General features: G+C 38.3%; 1 long non-coding RNA gene across 2 annotated transcripts in view; it reads left to right on the plus strand.

The window, feature by feature from the left end:
* LOC126493712 (uncharacterized) overlaps positions 1–25,649 on the plus strand; it is a 76,971-nt gene extending 51,322 nt beyond the window's left edge. For both annotated transcript variants that reach the window (XR_007589862.1, XR_007589861.1), the window contains one exon: positions 25,370–25,649. This is a non-coding gene — a long non-coding RNA (uncharacterized lncRNA). The remainder of the gene's footprint in view (positions 1–25,369) is intronic.
* The last annotated feature ends 2,258 nt before the right edge of the window (positions 25,650–27,907 follow it).

A 27,907-nucleotide genomic window follows, 5' to 3' on the forward strand; every position in this document is an offset into this window, starting at 1 on the left:
TATAACCAAAGGATGCTCAGTTGCCGTGCACCGCGCCCCCGTGTCCGTGCTCTGTGCGCTGTTACCCAGTTAGCGAGCTTCGGACAAGGGGACTGGAGGTTAAAATACACAGACACACACAGACAGAGAGACAGCGACATGGGTCATCCTTGAATTCCCCAAGAATGCCCCCTTTATTGTGTTCAGGGGCAGATTATATATAGATAGCCACGCCCCAGCCAAACCCACCAGAAACCACTCTCCTGCCATCAGGAACTCCTGAAGGTCTCGTGCTAAGAGCAGCTGTAGGCACTCAGAGCAGGGGATTACAAGAAATTCAGGATCTGGGGTCTCACTGCTCCCAACACTCAGTCATACCACAAAGATACCTGCTCAACTATGTTCATAACATCATTATTCATAAAAGTCAGAACCTGGAAACAACCTACATATCCCTTAACTGAGGAATAATAAAGAAAATGTGGTACATTTTTATAATGGATTATTACTCAGCTATTAAAGGCAAGGACAGCAGGAAATTTGAAGGCAAATGGATGGAGCTAGAAAAAAAATCATCTTGAGAGAGGTAACCCATACTAAGAAAGACAAACATGGTATATACTCACTCATAAGTGGATATTAGCTGTAAAATAAAGGATAACTATGCTCCAATCCACATACCCAAAGAGATTAGGTGTCAAGTAGATTTCACTAGGGAACCCCGATATCCCTGGGACAAGGAAAAAGAAGAGATTTCAAGAGTGGGTTGAGGTCAGGTGGGGATGGGAACTTGGGGGATCAGGTTTGGGGGACAGATGGAGAGGGAGAACACTGAAAGAGACTACTAGAAAGGAGGTCATTTCAGGGTCAGATAAAAACTCACTGCAAAGGAATCTACAAGGATGACTCCAGCTAAGTCTCAGAACTTAACTTTCTGTTTACATGAATCTGCAGCCTACTCCCTATTTGAAGGTCCTACAAGAGATCCAGCTTTTCTTAGTTAAAAGGAGGCAGAGACGTATTTGTTGAAGTTTCCTTTTTCCCTGCAAGCATCATTTTCCTTTTACATTTAAGATAAATCTATACACATACTGTCTTCTTTGATATCTAAAAAACCCTCATGAGCCTTTACTCTAAAAAGAAATGCGAGGAGTCAGGGAAAGAACATTTATTGTTTGCTTCATCTCCTCGTTCTCTCTGGTCACAGGGTAAATGTAAAACTTGTCTGAGAAGCTGCTGCGAGCTTGTGTGGGCTGCTGTACTTCCTGTTCCTTTGAAGGGAGACAGGCTCAACTTGCGTCCCTTAACAGGCTTGTTTCCAAACTCACCTTGACGAGGAGATGCAGAAGAGGTGGAGCACCTCCCTACTGTTCACATTAGAGTAAATTCCAGCAGACATTTGAAAGCATTTCCCAGCCTCAGAACAGAAACATAAAACAAAGTCAAGTATTTGTGTTTTTTGCCAACTCCTTCTGAGAGAGCTCAGATTCTTCTTTTCCAATGGGAATCTCTTGACATTTCCCTTTAGGTTAGAGATATTAAATGAAGAGAATCATGGCTCATCATTCCAGGTTTGAGCATAGGAAACTATGGTTCTCGTGGGTATTTGACTGGCAGATAGCTTGGATTGAAATTGGCTGATATTTACAGTGTGTGTGTGTGTGTGTGTGTGTGTGTTATTGTGTGTCTGTATGCATGTGTGTGTTCCTACTCTTGGAACAGTATGAAGGTCAGTAGTAGCTAAGAAGGAAAGGAAAAAGATAATAGATAGATGTTTGAAAGTGTTGGGGAGGTCACAGAGATCAAGGCCATCAAGGTCAGTTCAGGAGGAAGGATGTTATAATGGGGACTGCAATTTGTTTTCCATTCTACAGCCCTTGGTTTATGTAGCATCTTGAATCTCAGCTACTTTATCCATATGAAAAGGAATAATATAAATAGCTATCCCACAGAATTGCTATGAGAATTCAATAAGACAATGAATACAAAGTGACAATTATATTATAAACATATTATATATTATCTGGGACTGCTAACATTGTGGGGAAAAGGAAAAAGGATACTAAAATTGAAACAAGGCCAAACAAACAAACCAACAAAAGTCCTATCTCTCAATTACCTGTTCTATATCTTTCATTTTTCTCTAGTGCTGAGAATTGGACCTGAGCCTTATGTAAGCTAGGCAAACACTTTCACACACGGCTACAACTCCAGTCCCAAATGACTATGTTTCAGAAGATATCTATAGTCCCTTAGCCCTATACTGAACAACTTTGGCCAAGTGCTGCTCTCTGGTAGGATGGATACTACTTTTTGCTGACATGTACTCAGCTCTCAGAGGAGTCCTTATAGATTCAGTGCTTTGACAAGCCCTGCAGCTTCAGATGGCATTTTCCAAGGATGCAGAACTTTAGACCAGGGCTTAGAGCTCGGCCTCAGAAGTACCAGTGGGACACTCTCTTCTCATTAACATGCAACAGTCCAGGTCTCCAGTTGATCCCTTGGCCATTTACTACCAGCTTTATCTTTCTGAGGTAGATGAGTAGTTAGCCTTTATTTTACCGTCGCCTTAGTATAGAAAGTTAGAAAGGAATTAACACAGCAAGTATGAATAGGACAGAGTATTTGAGGCCTCTGCCTCCTGCTTAGCAACCTACACACATTTCTGCAACTCTTTTAGCTCCTGCAGAAATCCGTTACAGAATCCAAGTCCATCTTTTTTAAATAATGGCTTATCCTAAAGGACAATTTCCCCAAAGACGAAAGTATATACACTTGCTAATTGTCTATAGTGGTTTTACTGCCTTTCGTTTATTTAAGAACTGTGGTAGCTTGAATGAGCTCCTCTCACCAATGTCTCTGGCTTGCGAATGTTTGGTTTTCAAATGTTTCCAGTTGGTGGCACTGGTTGGGGAGGATTAGGAGGTGTGGCCTTTCTGGAGGAAGTGCATCACTGGGTGCGGGTTTAAAGACTTGAGGCATTCTGAGTTTGTGACATTCTGAGTCCTCTGCATGCTGCTGTGGGTTCCAGATGTGGGCTCTCAGCTGTTCATGCTGCCATACTTACCTGTGGCCATGCTTCCTAGCTGTGCTGGTGATGGACTCCAGCTGGTGCTGGAGCTGTAATCCCAAACAAACTCTTCGCCTTGGTCCTGGCATGTTATCCCAGTAACAGGAAAGTCACTAAGACAGAGCCTTATATTTAGGATAGAGTGAGAGCTACCACATCTTGGATTTCTGTTTGAGATTACTTTAGGGGTTCTCTTGGATCTGTTGAGAAAGAAAATAGGCAGAGCTGGCAATATTAAAATAATTCTGGTTTTAAATATTTGCCCACCCATTCCTCCATTTCCATCTCAGTTCCCATGTATTTTCAGAATCTGAATTTTGATTTGTGTGCATGACCATAAAAGCATTTCTTGGGATAGGCTCTTTTCTAAGTCCTTGTACATGTTGGCTTGTAGAAGTCACTGGGGGTGACAAGAAAAGGCGAGCTTTGTGATTTTCATCATTTCCTAGAGTAAAGCTTTTGTGATCCATTTCAGTTTTTAGGGTGGACATAGTCTGGCTTTGAACTTAACTCCTCATGAGATATTGTAGTAGCCTTTCAATTGTATTTTAATAAATAAAGACATAGGTGTTTTTATAAATTCTAAATTCCTATGTTAAGTTTCTCATTGTTATAATTTTTTCCTGAGATAATTAACTTATAAAGAGAAAAGATTCATTTTGAAGCCCTGGTTCCAGAGGTTCAAGATGGAGGGGTAAGAAGGAAAAGTATTGGATATGATGTAGACATCATACTGAAAGCACAGGGACAAGTAAACTGCTTACTTTACCAGGAAGCAAAATGGGAAGAGTTGAGACTGTGGTACACACCTGTAACCCCAGTAGTCTCAGAGGGTGACATAGCAGGGTTCCGAGTTTGATGTCACACCGGAGATCTGTACAGATCTTGGGTGGCACTTATTAGCTCTGCGTGACTCTTAAAATTCTGACGTCACTTTTAATGATACCTCTTTATTCCCCATGCGTTCCATCCATAATCACCTTTGTGCCTTTAGCTGGCAGTTCTTACTGTAAACCCTGTAAAATGGATTGAGGATTCTATGGCAGTTTCCTGGGAGCTCTACCTTGAAAACTACTCAACGAGACAATACAGATCCATGCTTTAGTTTGACTAGGCACATGTTCCTCCTTCTATGGGCCCTTTGAAGAATCTTCCTACACTTTGGAATGGACTGTGATGTGCCCAGGTCACTCATCTGAAATAACAGGGCGATGTGACCTACAGATTGCCACACACAATGCTTTGGCAACACACTCTCTGATGAGGGGCTGTCTGAAATAAATAGACGTGATTTTAATGGCTTTGGCCTTCACATGGGATGTGAGTTTTAAATAATGCTCATCCAGAAAAAATAAATTGATACAAGGACTAAAGACAGAGAATAATAGGATGGTGATTAAAGTACAGGGAGAGAGAATAATGAAAAAGAACAAGATGCTCATACAAGTCATACAAAAGCACAGAATTGCATTTGAATTGTTATACCACATGAAAACTAAAAAGACTAATTAGTAAGTGGGACTATGAATTCTAAAATAGGCCTGCAAGAGTCCATGTTTAAAACATGAGAGGGAAGAGCTACAGTTCTCTAAAATGTCTTCCAGGTATAAATGATTTCAAACTAACTATTTGTTTGGTTCAAATCCATGCTAATGCAAATTTATCTTTCTATGAAGTATGAAATGAGAGGAAAAAATTAAACCCAAGTTTTACTTAGTGGGTTTGTCATTTTGGACTGTTCATTCAGGGTGACAGTGCCCCAAAATGAATTAACTTATGAAAAACGTAAGAGTTTGAGCCCAATCATTTGTCATATTTCTAAATTCCCACAAGATGGCAGAATTTCAGAGTATTTTAAATGTGGCCCTGCATAGGTGGCTAAAATTATTTTAATACTTGTCATTAGGGGAAGCACAAATCCTATTTTCTGAGCAGCGATGCAAACAATCCCCACACGGAGCTGAGTCCGATTCTTTCTCTGGTTAAAGATTCTACTAAATTGAAATAATGAAGCAATGGCCTGCACAGGATGCACAACGCTCTTAAGGTAGAAAGCTATTTTCTTGTTTTATAGCTCTAATTTGAGGTCATTCATAATCACCCGGGAACACACGCCCACATCTGTGTGTTCCGCTTGTTTTATTCATGAGGGTCAGAGATGAGCAGAGGAAGCAGGCTTTAGCAGATGGAACGCCACGTCTTGGTATTTCAGAGGTTCTGGCCACATGGCAGTGTGGTTTGCACGCAGAGAGGAGCACTCAGTCCTGTCCATCACCAGGCTGTGTCTATAAATATTTAAATGATTAAATTCTGCTCATTAGGGTTTTGGTATGCTCCAGGTGATGTAGGCTTGTCACTGAGTGCTGTACTCCCCAGAAAGCAAACTCCTCCCATCTGTCACTTTCTCCTCCCTTCTGCTTCCCCCCCCTCCTTTCCCTTATTCTTGCTTTTCTTTCTGATGCTGGCAGTGACTGTTAGTTACTGTCACCAGAGCAAGGTCTCTCAGCAGACAGCAATCTGTTCGGGCTTTATCAAAATACCACACATTGGGCAATGCTTGAACAACAGACTTGCTGCTGCTCATGGCTCTGGATGCTGACTGTTCGTGACTGCCCCAGGTCAAGATTCCAGCAGACTCAAAGGTGTCCAGAGGCCCTCTCTTCATAGTTGGCACCTTTAACCTGGTTCTTACATGACAAAAGGGACAGGCAATTTCCCTTATCTCTTGCTGAACGAATCTCCACACACATGATGTAAATTTAAGCAGTTCCCAGGGTTCTGCTTCCTAAGATTACTAGATTATACCATACGAATGCAGACCTTTGGACCACAACAGTTTCAGCAGTCCAAAAGAGAACACATTCAAAGCAATGGGCATAGGTTACAGTGAACCACAGCTTGAGGAATAGTTATCAGGTTAGTGCCTATCCTAACCTGTCTGAGTGTTTGCCGCCATTTGTTTTTCTATGGATTGAGCCATCTAGGAATATTTAATATTCCTTTTCACAACTCGTCTTTTAAAATCAAGGTGTAATTAGGCACTTTGATAGTTTCATTTGGTAGGAAGAATACATACAACTTTGAAAATCAACTGATATAAGCATTATAGTTCTACCTTGATACCCACGGCTAATGAGTTTATATTACAGAACGCTAAAGCTCACATTAAGGATAAACCTCCCTGAGTTACTGGTGGGAAGCTTCTCTAAATTAAAGCTGAAAAATCTATGATTTTGCAAGGCTGCAACTGCTAATTATGGCACTGAAACTTAGAAGGATTGCACTGGGTGGTTTGTGGCAGTTTGTTGACAGTTGTTGAACACCTGGAAGAAAATTTATTTTTGTGAGCTTAACTGAGTTGTTGCATAATCTGTTCCCAACTTGCTCACGGGCACCAAGAGGGCAATGTTATTTAAGATTCTGTGATCCAAATGGCTTTGATTCTCGGGTGACCGGGTGAAGGAGGACATGGCTTCCTAAGGGGAGAGTCATACACAGGATTGTTTTGACAGCTTCCCCATAGTGTATTCAGATGGCAAAGACCACCTTGAGCGAGGACGAAAGCTTCTGCATTACACTATTGCACGTCCTCTCTGCTGCTTCAGAGCCTGAGTGGTATCTCTCCTTCTCAACAGAGACATGAAAACTGCTCCACGAAATTCTGTTTATTAGGCAGAGCTGTTCCTGTGAGATGAGCATCTTTTGGAGGAGAAAAACAAGTTTCCAAATGAGGAAGGGTTCTGTCATTTTCACACTGAGTTGTTTTATTATTAATTTTTATTGATTTTATTGAGCTATACATTTTTCTCTGCTCCCCTCCCTTCCTCTCCCCTTCAGCCCTCTCCCGTGGTTCCCATACTCCCAACATACTCAGGAGATCTTGTCATTTTCTATTTCCCATGTAGATTAGATCCATGTATGTCTCTCTTAGGGCCCTCATTGTTGTCTAGGTTCTCTAGGATTGTGAATTGTAGGCTCTTTTTCTTTGTTTTATATCTAGAAGCCACTTATAAGTGAGTACATATGATATTTGTCTTTCTGGGTCTGGGTTACCTCACTCAATATGATGTTTTCTAGATCCATCTATTTGCCTGCAAATTTCAAGATGTCATTTCTTTTGTCTGCTGTGTAGTATTCCATTGTGTAAACGTACCACATTTTCCTTATCCATTCTTTGGATGAGGAGCATTTAGGTTGTTTCCAGTTCTGGCTATGACAAACAATGCTGCTATGAATATACCTGAGCACATGTCCTTGTGGCATGATTGAGCATCCTTTGGATATTAACCCAAAAGTAGTATTGCCGGGTCTCGAGGAAGGTTGTTTCCTAATTTTCTGAGAAATTGCCACACTGATATCCAAAGTGGCTGTATCAATTTGCACTCCCACCAGCAACACAGGAATGTTCCCTTTACCCCACATCCTCTCTGGCATAAGTTGCCCTCATTGTTTTTGATCTTGGCCATTCTTACAGGTGTTAGATGGAATTTTAGAGTTGTTTTGATTTGCATTTCTCTGATGGCTAAAGATGCTGAGTGTCTTTCAGCCATTTTAAATTCCTCTACTGAGAATTCTCTGTTTAGGTATGTACCCCATTTACACTGAGTTTTGGGGGAAAAAGTGAAAAACTTGAGAAATGAACTGTATTTAAACAATTTTCTAAAACAAATACTCTCTATATTGTTGACTGAGGCTTCTGTCCCGCCCGGTCTTGCAGCTGTTCAGCCCCAAAGAAATACACAGAGGTCTACATTAATTATAAATGGATTAGCCTAATAGCTCAGGCTTCTTATGAACTCTTATAACTTATATTAGCCCATAATACTTATGTGTTAGCCACCTGGCTTGGTACCTTTTTGGCAAGGCAGTCACATCATGTTTGCTCTGTCTGGCTTTCTCTCTGCGTGATGACTGCCGACTGACTCTTTTCTCTCCTAGAATTCTGTTCTCATTGTTCCGCCTCTACTTCCTGCCTGTGCATCCCGCCTATACTATATTCATTCCTTATAGGTCAATGTAGAGTTAAAACCTCAGTTGCAAAGTTTTGATTTTTTTTTTTTTTTTTTTTTTTTTTTTTGGCGGATAAAGGCCTAATCATTGTAGCCCATGCACTTAATCCCAGCCCAGAGGAAGGGAGTAGTGTTGTCATGAATTCAAGGCCAGTTTGGGCCACTTAACAGATTCTAGATTAGCTTGGGTTACTGAATGAGACCCTGTCTCAGAAGTCAAAATGAAGATTTGTTACTGAATATTAAGTAGATTATAGAATAATAAAGAGGGCTGAAGAACTAGATTCTCAAACTCACACTCCAGAAATGGGCTATGACAGCACGGCTCCCCCGTCTTAATCAGTTTTCTATAGACCAGAAACACGACTGCAGCAGCTATCGCCCGGGGACGTTATTACCTCTGCTCCAATCCACACCATCAAATGCGTGGATCTTGTCTGCCTTTTGCCAATTTATCTCAGTTCAGATTTCAAGTCTCTCAGGGCTCTCACTGATGATGCACAAAGTAAAATGAACCAGATAGATAACTGAAGTTTTGCAGTTAAATTTATGTTTATTTGCCCAAAATAGTGACTATTTGCTATGCTGGGTTGAATTTCAAACGTTTTCTCAAAATAGTTGCAGAAATTTTCTTAGACTGACCTTCTCATGAAGAATGTAAGGTAGGTTGTGTTCAAATATTGTGTGCTGTTTTGGCCCAACTATATCACAAAAAGCATGTAGAAAAGTGTGTGGAAAGTAATCAAAGTAGTGGAAGAATTTCAGACAAGGCCAGGAAAAGTTAGGAGAGAAAGTTGATGGTGAGTATAAGCCTGAAGTAACACACAGGAAGAAGAGGCTAAATGGGATTTGGTTGCAGCCTGAATGCGTGATTTTAAATAAACTCCAAGATGTGCTATTGAGCCAAGTAATATGTGTTATTAAATTCTTACCACACCTGCAGCACTGACTGACCATGTGGGGATTTCTCCCGTAGAAAGAGAATTTGAGCATCGTGCAGAACACAGACTTTGTGTGTGCACATATTTCTTCCAAATTAACAGTAAGAATAGACAATGAAAAAAAAAAGCCAGTCAAGATGTTTATGCTAATTCATTGAAAGATCGTTTCTTAAAGGAAGTCAGATCAGGAAGGAAGTACACACTCTACAGACTTCCAGCTTAAGGCAGGATTCGAATCCTACTTTGTTATTTGGTAGTTTCATGACTTTAATCAAAGAGCTTAATCTCTCAGAAAGGCAACTTCCCCCCCCCCCTGTGTATTGGAGATTATAGGCGGGAGAAATAAAAGTTGAACAACATGCTGTAGCACATAGCAGGCAAAAGAAATAGTGGTTAATGTTACTGCTACTTTTGTAGAGACACAGCGGAATGGCAGATCCAATCTCTTCGAGCATTTGCACATCGCTCATACCCTCATTTGTATAGACCACACACAGGGCTTGCCATATGGCGGATATAATTCATGGGATTCTGGTGTTATCATCTGCATCCTCACGTTCCCCTCCTCACGACGGACATATTGAGACATAAACACAAATGTGGTGGCATAAAGAGTTGGGCCTTTGGGGACCAGTCAGATCATGAGGGTGGCAGAACAGAACGGCACACTTAGAGGAACCAGAGGACTGCCTTATTTCTCTGACTGTGTGAGGGCACAAAAGATGCCACACAGGAGTTGAGAAGCAAGATCCCACTTGTCCTGACACTGTCAGTGCCCTGGTCCTGCACTTCTCAGCCCTCGGAGCTAAGAAATGAGTGTCTGCTGTTTGCATGGGGAGTTTGCAGCTTTAACGTTTTATTACGGAGGTTAAGCAGACTAATTCTCTTACGCTTTTCTGCTGGCCCCGTTTTAGTGCATGTGCCGCTCATTGGCTCATGTAGTGCACGTAGGACTGCCGGACACCTGCAATGGCTTCATCACCTGCTTCCAAAAGTACAATTTAGTTTACCAGAATCGTTCATGATCGCTCATAGTGTCTAACACTTTTACTCATATCTGTTTACTGTTCTGGATTCTAAAAACACATTTTCTTTCCATTGTGTCTTGTATCTTGTGTTTGACCACGTTGCACCCCTAGTACCCTCACCTTTTATTTCTCCTTTCTTTCCCTTGCCCACTCCTACCAGTCTTCTTCCTTTTCCAAGTCTCTTTTCTGTTTTCAAGTCATGTGTGTATAGGAGTTTGCGCGCACACACACACACGCACACATGTACACACATAAACACAGTTTTCTATATCCACATAATGAGAAGAAAATGCAGTATCTGTCATTTTTAATCTGGCTTATTTACCTTAATATGATAGTCTCTAGATTCATCAATTTTCTGTTTAATACAATAATTCTTTTCTCATACCTTAATAAAACATTATTACATATACATGTATATGTATGTATACATATGCCATATTTTATTTATCAATTCAGATGGTAGTGGATACTTTAACTGACTCAATAACTTGGCTATTATGAATACAACAGCAATAAACATGTATGTACGAACATCTTTAGGATGTGTTAACTTAGAGTCCTTCGGTTCTATCAACAGTAGTGCTATCGTTGTGTCGTACAATAATTTTATTTTTAAGTTTGGGAGCCCTCAATACTGGCTCCATTGAAGTTAAACTAATTTACAGGAGAGAGGATTGAAATGCTAAAACAGAGTGAAATCAGCAGCAAAGTTGACATATGGGTAAAATCCCAGTAGCAAGAATATAGGCAGAGTGTAAATAGAAAAATACATTGTTAGGTAGATATGGAATATTAGAAACAGGAAAGCAAAAGAGGAACAGAGGGAGGCAGGGTCTGTGTAGTGTGGGGTGGGCATAAAAATGGGAGACCCAGGTTCTATACCTTTAACCCAATACAAATCCTAAATCTCTGTTTGTTGTGATGTAAGCAGTTTGGCTCATGTCTTCTTCTTCTATAAACTTTTAAGTAAATCAGAGATAAACCTTCTTTGAAGACACGTTATCCTTTGGGGGGGAAAAGTCCCCTGTGGTTTGATGAACTTGTTTAGGATGTCCCTTCATCTTTCCATTTTTCCACCCCTCCTTTGTATACCTTCCTTCCTATTTCCCACTTCTTTCTCCCTCTCCTTTCTTTCTGTTCTCTTTTGTGGCATTTTCTGCACTATTGCTATATTTAATAATTTTCAAAATAACCTATCTATTTCAAAATCAAATCATAAATAAGTTCTCATTTCATGTTAGCTATTTTAATGTCTAGTTCTAAAATGATTATTTTGTTGTTTTAAAAGCCTGTAACAGCAGGCATTGTCCAAGGGAACAACAATTTTCTGTAGCTAAGTCTGAGGACGGCGTTCTTGGGGTGAGTGCCTGATGTGGAGGGTTTTTCTCAACACCGGCATTCCCGCTTCCCTGGCTCAGAGCCGCAGAATGCTCGTTTTCCTCTGACTTCACCAATACTTACAATTATTGATCTTTGAAATATTTCCCAATCTTCCATATGAAAAGTAGCATTTGCTATACACTTTATTTGACATTTTCTTGGCTAGTGATGAATTTAAAAAGTATTGAAGGCAATTTAATCATAGCTTATCATCACACTGTTTTTCAAAAAAAAAAAAAAAAAAAAGCCAGCATCAACCTTTCCAAATAAAGTGGGAAGCACATTTCATGTATATATCCTAAGGAAAAGAAACAATTAGAAAGATTTTATCAGATGGGATAATGTGTCATCTCTAAAACAAACCAGAATTTGTGACATGTATTTTTTTGCACAATTGATGGAATTCTGGCTTTTCTGTGTATTCTATTTTCCTCAGGAATTCCCTAACAGACATGTATGCTAACACACAGGGTTTTAGTCGTCTGGCAGTTTTCACTTGGCTGTAGTTGTATTTCCCAGCATAAGTTGAACTCGGATCAAATAATTTCTCAGTATTTGCTATAGAAGACAGTCTGCTTTAACATGACTTTCTATATAAGGCAGCGGCTTTCTGTGGATAGCAGAGTGACCTGGACCATTGCACAAATAACAGTAACATTTGTATTGAGATTGGCTTTCTGTGCATTCTTCACTGAGCTGCCGTGACATTAGCTACTTCAGTGTCTTTACTGTCCTTCCTATGGGGGTATTCTTCAAAACTTTAAAATGACCAGACATGGCTGGATGTTGAAGTAGATGAGGGAAAAACAATTCCAGTTGTCTTGTGAAGATTTCTCTTTTGTTTTCAGGTCCTGCTCTTCATATACAGCCATCTGTTTCTTTTTGTTTTTATTGCATTTTATATTTTTGCCAGTGAGTCCTCAACACACAGTTTGCGAATGGGAACTAAACACTTCTTCCCCAGTGGAGGGAACAAGATAATTTGGAAGAGATTCAATTCTGAACCCGAGCTTATCAGGTTTGCTTTATTAGCTTTGGTGTCTGGATAGACACAGCGCACTATACTCCTGCTGCAAGTGGGGCTGTTTGTTAGGAGAGAAAAACGCACTTTGCCCTTGAGAAACCTTCAAAGTGAGTGAAAATTGCTGTGACGCAAACTCTGGGAAGCAATTTGTAAACCTTCGGGCCTCGGCATTTGCTGTCGCGCGCCGTAGACACCGGCCTTCCTTCTGCATCCCATTCTTTATGTGTCTTGTTATGTCGGAAGAGTTATTTTGTTTGCTGTAGGAGGCTCAGGGATATCATCAAAGGAGAATGTCAGAACACCACCGAAATGTAATTCAATAAGCAGGGACGACACGTGAATTTAAAGACAAGTCAAGAGAAAGTTGTTCCTTTACTAAACATCTCCTTATTCACTTTCCTGCAGTCATTTCTCTAGAAGCTTCCTGGATATTTTTGCTTCTGTCTCTCATTTCAATCAGCAACCACCTCATATTTATGTCCCGTTAAGGATCGTCTGTCTTTTTTTTTTGTTCCAAAATAAAATCTGCACATATAAGCAGATTGCTGTAAACTGCGATTATCACATATATATTTCTCTTCTTCAAGGCATTAAATTATTATTCTATACTCATAATTTTGTGGTAAGCAGATGAAGTCCTGAGTGATTGTATGCTGTTGACATGGTCTCAGCCATGTCTAGAACTTCCTCACTACAACAAGATTACTAGATGTGGGAGTCCCCTCTGTATGCTGTGAATACCATTGGTGAATAAAGAAACTGCCTTGGACTGTTGATAGGGCAGAATTTAGGTAGGCGGGGTAGGGGAGGAAACTAATCTGAATGCTTGGAGAAAGGAGGCAGAGTAAGAGAGAAGTCATGTAGCCCTGCTGGAGACAGATGCCAGAACTTTAGCTGGTAAGTAATCCACAGCCATGTGATGATACGCAGATTAATAGAAATGGGTTAAATTAAATGTAAGAGTTAGCCAATAAGAAGCTAGAGTTAATGGGTCAAGCAGTGATTTAATTAATACAGTTTCTGTGTGGTTATTTTGGTTCTGGGTGGCTGGGACAAAGAAGTGGCCTCCTTACAACAATTACTGATCTGGGATGTCCTTCTGTATATGTGTTATTTTTATTGGTTAATGAATAAAGCTGCTTTGGCTGATGGCAGGGCAGAACATAGCTGGGCTGGGAGAGATAGAGATAGAGGTAGAGATAGAGATAGAGAGTAGGTAGAGTCAAAGAGACACTATGTAGATGTTAAAGGAAAAGAACACAAGAAACTTACCAGTAGGCCATAGCCTTGTCGTGACACATAGATTAATAGAAATCGGTTAATTTAAGATGTAAGAGATGGCTAGAAATATGCCTGAGCTAATAGGCCAAACAATGTTGTTATTAATACAGCTTTTGTGTGATTATTTGTGTTTGGGTGATTGAGAAACCAACAAGCAGTCTGCTACTACTAAATGACCCCAAGGTGTAACACATGGGTCCACATTAAACCTAAAAAAAGTTTAAGAAAAAAAAAAGGCTTCTCAACCCACAAAAATGGGATCCAAGTGCAGCTTCTTGGTAGCCACAGCTTTTTTTTTTCCTTTCATATAGGTTCTATTTGCTGGCTGCAAGCCAGGGCATGGTTTCTTTAAGAGACAGCTTCCTGGTTTCATACTGGTACAAATGGCTCTGGCTCTTTTGGGAGGTCTGGCTATGAAGCACTTAAATGGAGTTTGTGAGCAGAGCTTATTGGCAACATAGAATCACTGCATCCCTGGGACTGGAGTGAGGATGGTGAGGATGAAACCATAATATACCTCGGCCATATTAAAAGCCTAAGAGAAGGAAAGCCAGCATCCTGGGCTGCCACAACCATACTGCTTACCATTTTAAAAGCACTCCTTGTCAAAAAAAAGGATTTCAGATACACAATAGAACAGATTCATACATAAAAGACCTCTAAATGAGGCACAGTGTGTTTAAAAATGTACGTAGGCTTGGAAGAGAGAGGAAAGAGAATATAGACAGTCATAAAAAGAAGTAAATAGTTTAAAAACCAAAACAAAATCTTTAAAGAGACAGTAAAAGTAGTATAAAAGTACAAGCAGTTATAGATTAAAGGAGTAAAGAAAAATAAGCCACATAAAGATGGAATATACACAGAGTCTGGATTATGTATATTATTGTGCTTTCTTTGAATTTTTTGACTGCAGAGAAACATTTTATTCTGGGGCTGCTAAGTTAAACCAAAATAAAGGTATATTGACTTCAAAACTTGGGACTAAGGATATGTTGTATTGGAAAAGAGATTCTGCTTTTGTTTCCACAGAAGATGAGAACCTATGAATTTCTTCTGAACTAATGTGATTTGATGGAACAAGATCCCCCAAGAGGTCTCCATGAGCCCTAAAAGTAGTTCACCCAACAAATAGTAGGAAGCAATTTGGAGAAAACTCTGCCCAAATTTCCAAAATGATTGTTTTTAAATGTTTGTTTTCATTTGAAAGGGGTTGGTTGCAAGTGATTAATGGTAACAGTCAATTTCTAAAAAAAAAAAATGAGGGGGATATGACACAGAGATGAACACTTTGCATTGGTCTGGATCTTGGTCTGTAGATACATATTTAGGTTTATTTTGTTATACTGTGTATATGTATTTCTGTTCTTATTTAAGGTATTATGTTTGTGCAACTCACTTAAAAATGTCATGTATAAGAAATACAGATTAATAGATAGTCTGCTATAATGTAGTCATGTTAGGTTTTCTAGATATACAGAGATATATTTCAGTAAGATAGATAGTCTTCAATACCTTCAAAGACCTATAGAATGTGGCATTTAAAATGTTTGAAAGACATAGACTTTTCTCAACAGTGAGACATATCTGCCTCTGGCAACAACAATTACTTCAGTGAGGTTAATGGGCACTGGAATATCTTGCTATGAGATTTACCTTCAATGTGACAAGGCTAGTCATTTGGGTAAGGAACTGCCCTTGCCTGGACTGCTTGATGGTATGCTGTATGAACTGGACATGCATGGCCCACATTTCCTGTTTCCTTAGGCAATATTATATCCTTCTGGGGTCTTTGAAGAGTTGAAGACAGGTAATTATAGTTTTCCTTAGTTATGAAAAAGATAAGTTAGATATATAACTCTAGAGTCACAAAGATAGGATAAAAGATAGAGTATTTTCCTTAATTCGCTAAATGTAAATGGACTAAATATTGTAACTATTATTCTTGCTTTATAACTGTTTTGTATATGTAATTTTACTATGTTAAAGTTAAAACCTTTTTTAATTAGACAGATGATGTGGAATATCCTTCTGTATATATGTTGCTTTTATTGGTTAATGAATAAAGCTACTTTGATTTATGGCAGGACAGAATATAGCCAGGCTGGAAGAGAGAAAGAGAGGGAGAGAGAGAGAGAGAGAGAGAGAGAGTAGTCAGAGTCAAAGAGACACCACATAGCTCCCAAAGGAAAAGAACACTGGAATCTTACTGGTAGACCAAAGCCTTGTGGTGACATGTAGATTAATAGAAATGGGTTAATTTAAGATGTAAGAGAGCTAGAAATATGCCTGAGCTGATAGTCCAAACAATGTTGTTGTTAGCAATAAGTTTCTGTGTGATTATTCAGGTCTAGGTGGCTGGGAAACCAATGAGCAGTCTCAAATTACATTATTTTATTTTATTATTTTATTTTATTTGTGTGTGTGTGTGTGTGTGTGCGCACACGCACGTGTGCTCATAACAAGAGCCTTTACCCACTGAACCATTTCATAGACCTATTGTTACCACCTTCTTGATGTACAGTCATGGGATCTATTTTAGAGAAATAGCAAGAGAAAAGTGTCAGACTTCGATAGTTCTGGAACTCTGATGTTTTAAGGACTCACTGAAAATGAGTTTTTTTCCCTTGGAGTTTTTTTCCTGGATACCCAGAACCAATAGGTCTGGAGCAAAATGAAGTGAGGTTTTTAACAAGCACTCTGCATGAATCTGATCAGGCCATTCACAGGCCACAGTTTGTTTCTGAGGAGGGATGGACAAGTGTTTGATTAACTATGAAGGGCAATCAAGCTGGGAGGGGAGTGGAGTCTGTTGCTGATGGTGATGAGAAGGTTGGGAAAGGACTCTGATTGTAGTGAGAGCTGATGAATTCCATCGAAGTCATTGTTATTCCTGTTTGTGCTGAAGGGCCTGCCATGTAGTTTCATTTGGTGATTTCTGTGTATGTAAAGCTGTTAATAAAAAAGGTATCCTGGAATGAAAACTATTAGGCACTTGTCCTTGGAATTGCAGGTGCTTGGTTGGTTTGGGACAGAGTGAGAGACAAAGGGAAAATGAACCTACCGTAGTCTAAATTGAAACTAAAGTGTTTTTAATGTATGCCTGGTCTGGTATACTTTCCTTTGTTTGGAAAGTATAAATTTCCAAGATTGATCCATTGGTGTTGGAATAAAACAACACGAGAGGACTTTTGCTGGTATGTGATACATGTCCCCAGATTCTCTTAGTTTGCTTGTCTCATACTGTCCGAGGTGTCAGTGTTACTAATCTAGGGCTGTAAAAAGGCTCGGGATAGAGGGAAGTGGATCAAACGACACAAGGTTCAACTAGTCAGGGGAAAAATTCACTACATCTGTTATACAGCATTGTAGTAAGAATCTAATTTCTCTTGATAATAAAAACCTGGAGTCAGATATAAGGGAGTGAAAGCTGAAAGATCAGAGAAACAAACCAGCCAGCCACCAGAGTTCTTACCTATATAACTCTCAAACTGAAAAGGACTGAGTTCCTGTCTCATCCTTTCTTATATTTCTCTCTCTACTCAGCCATATCATTTCCTGTTTCCTCTTCCAGGTGCTGGGATTAAAGGTGTGTGCCATCACTGCCTGGCCTCTATACTTAAATAATGGCTAGCTCTGCACTCTGATCTCCAGACAAGCTTTATTTGTTAGAGCACAAATAAATATCACATTTCCCTTTTATGTCTAAAATAAAAAGGTTACAATTATTATAAGAAAAACTATATACAATAAGTACAACAGCTATATACAATATATGCAGGCAATAAATACATCAATAGCATCTAGTCCATTTGCATTTGACAAATTCAGAGAAAATACTCTGTTATCCTATTTGAATGAGTCCAATGGATTGTACCTTATTCACCTAATCTAATTGTATTACCAGACTGTCTTTTAGTATCTAACCTTATATACTTTACACCTCTGCTGTGAATTTCTTTTCTGAAACTGCTAAAAAAAGAAAATTATAACTGCAACTATAATATCTTCAACTCCCTCAGAAACTCAAGAAAGAAATAATATTACCCAAGTAAGCAGGAAATGCAATCAAGTGACTTCCAAAAATGTGAGAAATGACACAAATAACTGGCTGCCTGGACCATTATCCGAGATTCCTCTGCAATGTTGGAGCCTTCATCTTTGGCCTACAGGCCTAGCATACCTGACACACTTTTGTGTAAAGCAGGATATTCTGCAGGGCTGTCCCACCTTGTCTTGGGAAATTTTGACCATCCTCTCTTTTGTGTTCTGCTTGTCTAATTTGGACAGCATACTGTCAGCGGCTGAGGCAAGAACACCTTCTTGCCCAGTGGCTTACTTCTGCCACAAAGCAAGCAAACTCCATTTGGAGTTTCTTTGATGCCCATCATGCTCTCTGAAGTAGATTGGTGATGCCAGATATGCCTTGTTGTCACATACACACAGAAACCAACCTGTGTTATTAAAGCAACTTAAATGACATATTCTTCAGACCTCTGAAGTGTTTGAGGGCCACCTGTCTATTTCAGGGTCTGTTTGACCCTGAAAGTACACCTAATATAAGTTTTACTCTAATAGGAGACTAATTATTAACCTGCATTCCCTTATTATCCTAAATAGTTGGCAATAATACCTGTCAAGGACTAGAAATTTGCATTATAATATTAAATGAGCTGTATAGGTACAATGCCTTAAATTAGATTATATATGTATGTTGAATATGTTCTAACAAAAATAACTTTAAATTTTTATCAATATACAAAAATCCATATTAATGTAAAATATTTAAAACTAGTGGTTGCTTTTTTTAAAGAAAATTAGATTTGACAATCTACCTTTTTATCCTATTTCTATATCCCCTATTTTTCTTTTCTTCTTCCTTTTTCTTTCCAGAGAAGATTCAATAACTTACCTTTATATCCTATCTCTCTCATCAGCATCAGTTTACTAGTATTTTATAATGAATTGTGATTCTATTAGATGGATACTTACATTTATTTTAGTTTGTAGATTGTGTTAAATATACTCATTAGTTGATTTTTTTTTAAAAATGGAGCTCTCCTTTCAAAAAATATATTTTATGAGGATGTGTGCATTACCGGAATGTGTGTGTATATGTTATATATGTGCTTGTTGCCCTTGGAAACCAGAACAAGTCATGGGATCCCGTACAGCTGCTGTTAGTAAAAACAACCTGGATTCTCTGGGAGAGAAGTCAGTGCTCTTAGCCACCGAGGCATCTTTCTAGCCCTTTATTGATTAGTTTTAAAGCGTTGAGCTAGTCTTGTGTTCTCGTGTGAATGCCACTTGTCAGCAATGTACTTTCCTTCACATAGTTTGCATTAGATTTGCTAAAATGTTTCAGACTTGCACATAGAGTGAAGTATATTACTCTAATGCTCTATGCTAATGACTTTGTCTGGTTCGAGTTTGGGAACAATGCTTGCTTTAAAAGTACTTGAGACTCTCTTTATCTTTGTAAAGAGCTGTCATAGAATTTCACTCCTCAGTCAAATGTTGGCCACTACTCAGCAGGTGATCCATCCATCTGGCTCTTGAGTTCCCTGTTGGAGAAAGTTTCCAACCTTGGAATTCTGCTTTCTTAAATCATAAGAACCGTTCAGATGTGCTGTGCCTATGTTCATTTGTTGGCTTCATGAAGCTTTTCTATTTCACGAAGGTTTTGAAGTGCATTACCATGAGACGGTTCACAGACTGATGCTGTTGTTCATTTCATATTGGTAGCATCTTTAGTTATGACCAGTTACGTAAGGTTTGGAAATTACTGCTATAAAATTGCTCATGATGTTCCTTTTTATCCTTCCTCACACTAAATGCTGTAGCAATGAACTATTCTCTTTCATTTTTGACAGAGATAATTTGTATCCTTTGTTTTTATTCTTATCACACCAGCTACAATTTCATATTTGAGTTTTTCCAAATCTTTTCATATCATTATAAAGTGTTCCATCTTATTCATTTATTTTCAGCTGATAGATTATTCTTATTTATTTTCTTATCTTTTGTTTATTTCAAATTAACATTTAAAATAATGGATTTCATTATGGGTTTTGTTATGTCATAGTCATACTTTATTTTTGTGTAAGCTCTTTCCCAAGTCTTCTCTCTTAAATTCTGTTCTATCTTTATGTTTGTCTGCTTCTTTCTCCCCTTTCTGCTTTGGTATGTATACATGAATATATCTTTGATCTCTCTCTTTCTCTCTCTCTCTCTCTCTCTCTCTCTCTCTCTCTATATATATATATATATATATATATATATATATACACACACACACACACATACATACACACATCTTTGTGGTTGTTGTCAAGTTAATAGATTCTAGAATGTTGAAAAGATAAGCTTCTGAGTATATCTGTGAGAGATTATTTATATTAGATTAATTAAGGCGAGAAGGCTGCCCTAAATGGGTGGTATCATCCCCACAGGTTGGTTCTTGGACTGAATAAAAGGGAAAACGTGAGCTGAGCACAAATATTCATCTCTCTACTTCCTAATGATGGAAACCTTCCACTTCTGACATGTCTTTTCTACAGTGATGGACTGTAGCCTTGAACCATGGTGTAAATAAAGCCTTCCATCCTTAAGTTTACTTTCTGTTTCTTTTAAATTATATTTATTTATTTATTTATTTTTATTTTTGAGACAGAATTTCTCTGTAGCTTGGCGCCTGTCCTGGATCTAGCTTTTGTAGACCAGGCTGGCCTCGAACTCACAGAGATCTACCTGCCTCTGCTTCCTGAGTGTTGGGATTAATGGCATGTACCACCACCACCTGGCTAAATTGTTTTAATTTTTAGAACAATTAAAATATTTGACATTATAATATAATTACATAATTTCTTCCATTCCTTCCTCTAAATCCTCTTCTATACCCTTCCTTGTTTTCTTTCAAATTCAAATGGCCTCTTTTTCTTTAATTATTGTTATATATGTTACATGTAACAATATACAATAATAGATAATAAACAATGATAATTATTTATTCCTAAATACATAAATACAATATGCTTAGTTGGTATAATGTTAGTTTATGCATATTTTATCTGGGCTAACCATTTACTGATGGCCAATTGTGTGCTCTTCCTTGGAGAAGACGATTCTACACTCAGCATTTCTTAGTTATCTCTAGTTCTCTGTGTAATGTTGTGGCCTTGGGAGCCTTTCCCTCTCCACATTAGTATGGTCTACTTTCATTTCAAATGATGTGTATATGTGTGTAGGTTTGAGTACATGAGTGTCATGCCTGCAGAGACCAGAACATGTCAGATCTCCTAGAGCTGGAGTTACACATGTGTAGCCAGACTCTCAAAAAAGATGTCATTTGAGGAACAGGTTTATGTTCTGGATAATTTTCTCCTTGCATATTTCTGGACTCATACAAAGTCCAAGTATACAGGTGGCTTGTAGTTCCTGAGTATGAAGAGAACAAACAAAAAGAGAACATAGAAGGGATAGGAAGTATATACCTTTGCCCTTGAGATAACAAAGTCACCCACTTAAATTTGAAGGCTTAAACCACTTCAAACTATATCTCTTATATCATCATATTTTAATTGCTTATCAGACTTCACTTTCAAAGGTACCCATCATTATTGTTTTCCTCAGGGAGAGAAATGTATATTGTCTTTTATCTCTGTGCCCTGATCTGATACAGTATCTGCATTTGTCAAACGGTATAGTCACAGCTCAGATGTCACAGTAAGATTGGAAATAGTACAGTACTTTCTGGTATGGTTTTGAAAACTTGTATCTTTTCTAGGTAAATAGATGTAGTTTTACAATGGGATATACACTTCCATTCTAAGTCTTATCATGCTGATGTTACATAAAGCATGTCCTGAGAGCCACAAATGAACAAGAACTCCTTCAAGAAGAAAGGCTATAGCAAGATAAAGACATCAAAGCTATCAACATTATATGTTATTCCAAAAGAAACAAGTTCTTGCCAGGAAGGATCAGACCTTAAGGGAAAGGATTTGCTGTTACAAATACCACTGAGACATTCAGAAGAGAGACGGAAATTTTCAGGAGGAGGAGATGTATTTACCCAGCAGTCCACAGTTCTGTAAAAATTTCTAGTTAATGCATACAAAAGGCAGGAACTTTGATATACCCACTGGGAACCTAATGTTTCAAGTCTGTATAAGGAAACATCAAAGAATGCATAAAGTGAAAACGTCTAGTGTTAGATTTTGAAAACTTTTAAAGACGTTTTAAAAAATTTTCAAAATAAAACCTAGTCTCACTAAAATCCATTATTGTCAATTTACATCCACATAGATTGATTCCCAAGTTGCTAAGCACAGAAGAAAGGTTATGGCTCAGTGGTCCAACAAGTCCTTCAAAGCCCCATCTCTGCCAGCCACTGCTAGAGACTATGGAGGATTTAAAGGGCTTTTGGGTAATTATTCTGCCAGTAGGGAAAAAAGTTGTGAAAACAGTAATTGCTGATGTCTTTTATAACACTTATCGGAAAACCAGTTTCAACATCAACAACTTATTAATAAGAGCTAAAACAACAAAAACCTCAGTTTTGTTTCCAAGGACTATTCTACTCCACCTGCACATCTAATTCTTCCTTTCGTCCTACTCTGTAAGCATTCTCACTCTCTTGTTACCTTCCCACTCCTCCCTTATCTCCTTATATACACCAATACACTTTTGTTGTCTGCTAGAATTTTGGTCTTGAATGCCCTTCCAAGGTCTCTGTGTTTAAAGGCTTGGTCCTCAGTCAGTGACACTATCAGGAGGTGGTGGGGTCTTAGTGTGGTGAGGCATAAGGGAAACTTTCCAATGGCTGGGGACATATTTGCTGAAGAAGATTTGGGGCCCTGGTCTCTCTTCATTCTCTTTTGCTTCCCAGGCACGGTGAGTGGTTTTGTTCTGCCACGAGCCCCCACAAATGATGCCCTAGCAGGAGCCAAGACAATGGTGGCAGTCAATCATTGACCGGGTATAAATAACCCATGAGTCTAAATAATCCTTATATCTTTATATATTAATTCTTAATATCACTTGTTATAGGGACAGAAAGCTAATTAGCATCTTGTTGTTTGATTATTTATCTTTCCGTCCCTTACCTGAGTGCATGTTATAGAAAAGGGTGTGGAAAGCAAGAACTTTGTTTCTCTATTCCACTCCTCTATCTGCAGTTACTGCAGAATTGCCTCATCCACAAGCGCATGCACGTGTGCACTTGAGGAAGTTGGTTCTTTTCTCCACTAGGTGGAACCTAGGCTATCAGGTTTGCCAACAAATGCCTTTTCCCACAGAGTCACCTTGCCAGTCCATGGAATGTTTTAAATAAATAAATGTATTTGTTTAGGTGGATGAAAAATCCTGTGAGTTACAACACGCCTTTAAAAAACATAACAGTTTTGAATTTCAGAGAGTATAGTAGTTGTATACAAGAACAATTAACAAATTCAGGAAGGATCTACAGCATTCGTGTTTTACAACTTATTATGAAATATAATAGTTATTACCTAAGGCATATTAAAATCACAATTCATTTTGAGTTTTAAAACTGCTTTCGTCATGTTAGGAAAGAAGTACCACACCTAATATGAGTATTATTTACATCAGAAGTGTATTCTACAGTTTGCTTTCTGTTGCTTGATAAATACTATGACCAAGACAATTTAGGGAGAAGATTTGTTTCCACTGCCAGATTATAGTCCATCTTTGTGGGAAGTCAGAGCATAAACTAAGTAAGACAAGAACACTAAAAGGGCAAGGACTTGAAGAAGAAATCTTAAAGGAATGCTATTACTGTCTTGCTCTTAGTCTTATTCTAAGTTATTTTTCTTATATAGCTTAGGTATACCTGCCTAGGGATGGTACTGTCCACCGTGGGCTGGTAACTCCAAATCTATTAGTAATCAAGAAAATTTCTAATAGACAGGCCCACAGCTAGTCTGATGGGGACAATTCTTCAGTTGAAGTCTCCTCTTTCCAGGTATGTCAAGGTGACAACCAAGATGAACCATCACAAAACCACCCTCTCTAACCTGACACACAAACACCTCACTGTTAAACCATAATCTTTCCTTGTTCCTAGAATCTTATGTTAATGTCACAATATAAGACATGGTCCAAGTTTTAAAATCCCATAACATTTAAAAATTTCAATACTTTGAAAGTCCAAATTTTCTTTAGAAATCCAGTGTTTTAACTATGGGTTCTTGTAAATAAATACAAAAATTAAATTTTTATTCTGCAAAGGATAAACTGGGTCATAACTGCAATCAAAACAAAATCACAAATCAAAATGTAAGCAGTTCCATGTCCAGTCTCTGGACCTTACTCATAATCTGGCTCTAACTGAGGCAGTCTCTCTTCTTCCAATTTTCCATTTGCATCATGCATGGTTTATCTCTTGGGCTAAACTTTACTTCACGCCTGCTGCTGCTCTTGGTGAATGTATCACAGTTATGGCATCTCCATTATCCTCAAGTTTTGGCTACAGCTTTGGCTACACTTTCACCAATGCCCTTCTTCAGGGTCTGTGACCCTGCCATCTGTTGGCAAACTCCTCTTCGTGTTTCCTTCAGTACTGCAGTTTCATGCCCTCAAAAGCAACACCACATTGAATATTCTTACACATTATTAATTTTGGTTGCCAGTTTGAAGTACAACCCCCTTCCTGGCACCCAGCACACACCTTCTGCCTATTGACTCTTATAATTTCACATGAGCTAATTTACTTCATATCAGTCATGACTGGTCCTTCAGGCCCAATTGTCTAGTACTTATTTTCCACCCAGTGAAGCACAGATTTCACTTCTCTGGATTCTTTATCCAAAATATCCCATGAATGACCCTCGTAGAGTCTTTGCTTCCGTCTAAAGCTTATGATACGGGCTTCCACTGTCTGTCTTGCTCTGAGCATTGTTTTCTAAGTCTCTACAATACCTCACTAATCTCTGAGCATGCAACAGCTTTTCCTGTTCAGATTCTAAACACTTACACAACCCTTCCCCCAAGATAGCATGCTCAGGTCTGTCACAGAAACACCCCACTTCTCCTACCAGTTTCTGCTCTCATTTCTGTTACTGTGATAAATACCATCACCTAAAGCAGTTTGATTAGGAAAAGGCTTATTTCCGTTAGCAGATACAGTGCATTTTTGAGGGGAGTCAGAGAAGTAAGTCAAGGAGGGCATGAACTTGAAGCAGGAAACATAAATACATTCTGCTTTGTGGTTTGCTCCCATATATATATTCCTAGGAAGGTGAGCCTGGGGCATGCGTGTGTGCGTACATGTATACACACACATACATACATACATACATATGTACATACATATATATACACTACATACACACACACACACACACACACACACACACACACACACACATATTCCCCAGGCTCACTTTCCTAGGACTGGTATTGCCCACAGTGGTGTGGGCCCTCCTACATTAGTTAGCAACCAGAAACATGTCCCCACAGACATGCTCACAAGCCAATCTGATGGATGCAATTATGCAACTGAGGTTTCTTTTTCCCACAAATGTTATGTTGATCACTAAGAATAGACATTATAATGTCCAAAGATTAAACCTTAAGTTTGTAATCATTAGTTCACATCTTGAACCCAATTTGGGCTTCTGTGTCTTGTTTCCCAGCTGCTCTATGAAGATTCTCTGGAGAAAGGGAACTTCCTTGGATTTCTCCTCGGAGTTGATGAAGTGGAAGACGACGAGCTTTCTCCTAAATGTTTTTGTCAGCACTAGATTATTTGAGGATTGTTCCATCTTCCTTGTGACCAGAAGGCAGTGGAAATAAAACAAGCTTTTTTTTTGGAATTGTATATTTTATTAAAATGGAATCATGGTTGTCTTTCGAGCTTTGTGTTGTAAATTAGCAAATTTTGCACTAAAATAAATAATAAATGAGGTTAAAAGGTTTGGGGCATACTGTTTATAAACTTGAATGGTAAAACCACTCATTTTAAATTATCTTAAGTAATAATAAACAATTTGTTTATAAATAAATAGTTTGTCAATGAAATCATTGAGATCAATAAAAGAATGAAGAATTTAAATGAGTAGGGTTTTAGTGAGTATGTATTGTACCTGGTATTGGATATAATTCAAATTACACTAATGGGTCTTTCATTAATTATAAAACAATTTTCCATTTATCCATGTTACAATCCATCTGGCATACCAGCGGCACATTCAGAAACATTTCTGCCTATATTTGAAAGCAATATTTTTGAAGAAGTTTAGCCTGGGAGATCTTTGAGTTTCTTAATGACTTCTAACAAATTTCCTACTCTAAAAGTCTACTAAAATCAACATTAAATAAGATATTCATTCATTTTCAAGGAGTGGTTTGTAAGGATCTGTTACCTTTGAAGCATACAATGGAGTTCTTAAATAGTAATTTGAAGACAGCTTTCAATAATTACAGAATAGTAACTAAGTTTCAAATTGCCAAGTAAATTGGTAGGATGTAGAGTGAAACAAGTTCTTATTATAAGGCTAAGGTTTCCCCCTTCTTCTTCTCTTCCTCCTCCCCCCTCCTTCTTCTTCTGCTTTTATTCTCCTCCTCTTCCTCCTCCTCCTTTTCTTCTTCTTTTTCTTATTCTTCATCTGCATTGCTATATCTTGGGAAAGAAAGTTTTAGATTAATCTTTTGCAGCTTTTTAGTTGAAAGAGCCGTATTCAGCATGTTGAAGTTTCTAGAATGATGCATGGTAGTCTTCTCCACATAAGAAAATAGATGAATCTAGTAAATTCCAGGCATATTACAGATTTAAGATACATGGTTTCAGCCTATGAATATATTGGCAACCAGGATCGTATAAGAATTTTTTTCTTAAGAAAAAATTACAGATATTTCCTATAAAATCTGTAAACAAAAGAATGAGGACAGAGGAAGTGCATCCTCTGTCGTGAAGCTAAAATTACTATCTAGGCTGGAGTGAAGGTGATCTGAAGAGGAGTTTCCCAGGCTACATAGGGCCTGACGTCTCTCACCTGCTGTGCATAGCTATACCCAGAAGGATGTGTAAACAAGATCCACGATGAAATGGGAAGTCACTTATGTTTGTGAAAGCAAGACATTTGTGGTTCTGAGGAATTTTGTATCTTGTATCATAAACTGTGTATATACCCTGTTCGAAATAAACACCTAGAGTCAGAAATTCCAAGTTGGGTACTATTTACTGTGAACTTTTCCATTCAAAAAGATTGTTTTTATTATTTTATGTGTTTGTGTGCATGTGTTTGTGTGTGTGCACGCACACACGCATGTGCCCACGGGGAATCCCTTGGAACTGGAGTTAGAAGTGGCAGTTAGCTGCTTTGATGCTAGGAACGTAACTCTTGTCCCAGCAAAAGCAGTTCACATTCCTAATGACTGAGCACTCTCTCTTGTCTCTGAAGTTTTTTCTTGTTCTAATATTTTATAATATTTCGTAAGTAAGACATAGCCTTAAGCTGTCTTATGAATCTTTTCTTTTAAAAATATGTGCAACAATAAAACTTTTGGAGAAAAATATTACTGTTTACATGATGATTGAGAATCGTGGAATGTTGCCCCTGTACCTACAAAACATACTCCTGAGACAGTCTGTATAATAAGAATGGGAATGTTTTCTGGTCGGCAACTTGTATCCCATAGCCAGAACTGTATGAATAAAAGTGAACTGAAGTCCATATTTACATAATTAATATACATTTCTCCTGGTAAAGTTAAGAAAATCTTGGTAATTTACTGCATATATTTAATTGACGAAATGCTCGGTTTTTGAAGCCTGAAGATGAAACTCCCTGAAAATAACAATATTCAACAACAAAATTTTGCAAAGATAGTGTGACACTCAGAAAAATTATATCTAGAGCAGAAGTTGAGAAGAATAACTGTCAGTGGGCGGGATTATAAAAAGACTGGGGATGCGTTTTAGAGGACAAAGCCTTTGTCCCTTCTCCCTGCAGGCAATCCCTTATGTTCTAAAATCTATGTGTTGTACAAAGTCATTTGAACATTGTTTTATAATACTTTCTAAATATTCCCTAAAGGATTTGTTTATTTTAATATGTCTCCAGGATGTTTTGGAGAAATGTTTAATGACATAGGAAATGATCATAATAGAAATGAAAACCAGAAACAAATTATAAACTCAGTGGCATTTCTTTTCTGTAGTTAAAGTCACA

Source organism: Alexandromys fortis, unplaced genomic scaffold (genome assembly GCF_014885135.2).
Source record: "Alexandromys fortis isolate MF-2015 unplaced genomic scaffold, M_Fortis_MF-2015_v1.1 scaffold_358, whole genome shotgun sequence".
NCBI classification, from domain to species: domain Eukaryota; kingdom Metazoa; phylum Chordata; class Mammalia; order Rodentia; family Cricetidae; genus Alexandromys; species Alexandromys fortis.